The sequence below is a fragment of the Castor canadensis genome, chromosome 9 (genome assembly GCF_047511655.1).
Source record: "Castor canadensis chromosome 9, mCasCan1.hap1v2, whole genome shotgun sequence".
NCBI classification, from domain to species: domain Eukaryota; kingdom Metazoa; phylum Chordata; class Mammalia; order Rodentia; family Castoridae; genus Castor; species Castor canadensis.
Window position 1 is genome coordinate 100,407,726 of NC_133394.1, and position 3,049 is coordinate 100,410,774.

A 3,049-nucleotide genomic window follows, 5' to 3' on the forward strand; every position below is an offset into this window, starting at 1 on the left:
GCTCTGCTACATATTTCATGTCTGAAATATGTAGTGGACATCCTGTGTTCTTTTCTTCCTCCAAGTTTGGCTGTTATTCTTTAAACAGAGCACATTAGCAAATTTGCTTCAGATATTTGACAATGAATTCATAGTATGCAGTGATATAAATCACAATAGCAGGGAAACAATAACCATGAGATAACCATGTTACCCACATACTGTTCCATTGCTCCGTCAGAGTTATTTCTGACATATCTGTCCTTTAAAGCCCTACACCTCTTGCAAATCAAAGAAGATATTCTCAGGCTGACTGACTTGAATAGTTGCATGTGTCATTCATTCCAACCACTATACCATCACTTATGTACAAAGTTTAGAAGTTAGAGTCAAGAAATTTCTCATAGTTCTCCTGGTGGGACAACCTCTAGTTTTTAGGAATCCAGTAACATGGTTCTTTCTTGGGTTTCCTTTTTGTCTCTCAATTGACTGTAAATCTAAAAAGATTGTTATAATTTACAGTTGTTGCTAACCATTTAAATAAGATGAATATGATTTGATTTTAAGACTCATATTGTCCTTGTCTGGGTTTCCTGGAAAACAGAGCCTGATATATACATCTGGAAAGACTGAGGTGAAGAGATGGAGAGCAAATGCTAAGGAAAAATTAGTAGCCTCATTGGAGTTTCATATCAAGCTAGTGAATATGTTTTGGAGAGAATATTGGAGACACTGTGTTTCTGAATAATTTGTCCAGGGAGAGTAGTAAGACAAATTTATTTCCTCCTAGCTGCAACTGGAAAATATTCACCATGTGGGACATCAAGTGTGACACAGTATTGGGTTCCCCAACCTGGCTCTGCCCTCTAACAGCTTATGAGAAGGCTAAATCTCAAAAACAGCAAGAAAAGCAATCACAGTAGCAATCACATTGCAGCTTCACAAACCCAGTTGGGCAAGTGGGTACACCTCCACAGTATCTCAAAGGCAGCAGGAAAATTTCAGATGGGAAACAAGAGATGCAACATAAACAGTGAGGTAATGTGCTGTCAGGTCTTGCCTGAGAACTTCATGGAGAACTAAGCAGCCACCTCAATGAACTGACTGGTCATGCTGATGGCGTCAAGGAAAGCACTATAAATGCTTCAGAAAACTGTCCTAAAGCAGAGCCTGAAACTCCTCCTGTATAGTTTATCCTAATATGGCAGGTGCTAGGCCATCTTCTGGAGTATCATCAGGAGCATTTCTACAGAAAGTTATAGACTAGAATCTAAGGAATGCATAAAATCTGGCTTCAACTAATGACTCAGCAGAGCTGGAAGGAGCATTAGCTCATGACAGACAATTGCAGTTGTAAGAAAGAACAATTTCTGGAGATGGAGCTCCTAAAAGAAGCAGGAGAAAATGTTGCTCTTATTTCTGATTCTTCAAACTAATTTTTTTAAAGGTAAGCAATCATTTTGTAGTTTTCACCAAAAACAGAAAAATAGTATTTGCACCATAGAAAATGTGAGGTTCTGTGAGGAAATGGACAGAAATAAACTTGGAAGGAATAAAATCTTGATTCCAATCCCAATTCTGCTATTCACATTGTGACATGGAAATTTGCTTAATATCCTGAATCTCAATTTAGTCTTTGTTTAATGAGAACAAAATAGTGGATTTTATAGCATTGCAAGGATTAAGGATAGATATGAAGTTCTCAAAAGTATTCAGTACAGAAATATGAAAGTAGCAAATTCAATTAAATCAGACCGTTCTTGAACTATACTCATTCACACTTTTTTAAAAAAATTCTCAAATATTTGATTTCACATGCAAATATTCTTTCACCACCTACATGATACCAATTAGTTGGGTATTAAATTGATTTTGCTGTGAAGTAGTTAAAAATTCACTGAGGTGTTAAAATGTTTTCTGAAGAATGATTATTCTCAATATAAATATCTGGACACTGAAAATAGCTCAGGAATAATAGTTAGCATTTACTAAGCAGTCATGTAACAGATGGGTGAGCTAAGTGTTTAACACTGATGATTTTATTGAACTTTCCAAAAGCTCTATGATATAGAACAGACCAGGTACATAATTTGTAGGGTCTAATAAGAAATGAAAACACAAGGCCCTTTAAACTTTTACCTTTAAAAATATTTTATTACTCGTAAAATATCATAAGAATAATAGTGGTGCGTGATTAACAAATAAGCTAATAAATTGCAAAAATGTATTTAGTGTCATAATTTTAGAACATAAATAAATAATATCTTAATACGTGATAGCTTTACTATTAATTTTCTGGAAGCTCAAGTTGTCAAAATTTTTATTATTATTTTTTGGTGGGATTAGGGTTTGAACTCAGAATTTCCTGTTTGCAAAGCTGGTGTTATACTGCTTGAGCTACTCCTCCTACCCACTCTGCTCTGGTTATTTTGGAGAGGAGGGTCTTGTGATCTGTTTCCTAAGGTTGACCTCTAACTGTGATCCTTCTGAGCTCAGCTTTCCAAGTAGTTAGGAATAGGCATGAGCCAATGGCACCTGACTTTTTTCTTTTTTTTTTTTAAACAGGGTCTCATAGTTCAGGGTGACCTCAAATAAGCAATTTAGTAAAATCTTGGCTCAAACTTGAAATCCTCTTGCCTCTGACTCCCAGCTACTAGGACAAAAATTTATACTTTAATCAATTTTGTTTTCATCTGAGGTTACTGAAATTAATACTAGATGTTTTTGGCAAGATCATGTTTTTATTTTTTATTTTTAAAAAGATGAAATTTTAAATTTTGAAACAATTTTAAATTTGTAGAAAAATCATGAAAATATTAGTTTTCAGGTATCTGGCACATATTAAAGTAGTATAGTGTATGTGTTACAATTAATGAACTGACATTGATGCACAGTTACTAAATGAGGTTCAGATATGATAAATAATATTTGTGTTTCTTAGGATTTTAAACAATAGCCCTTTGCTGTGCTAGAATTCCATTTAGGATACCATATTACTCTTACTTATCATGTCTTCTTAGGATCCTGCAACTGTTTCTCAGACTTTGTTTTTGATGACTACGTTTTTGAT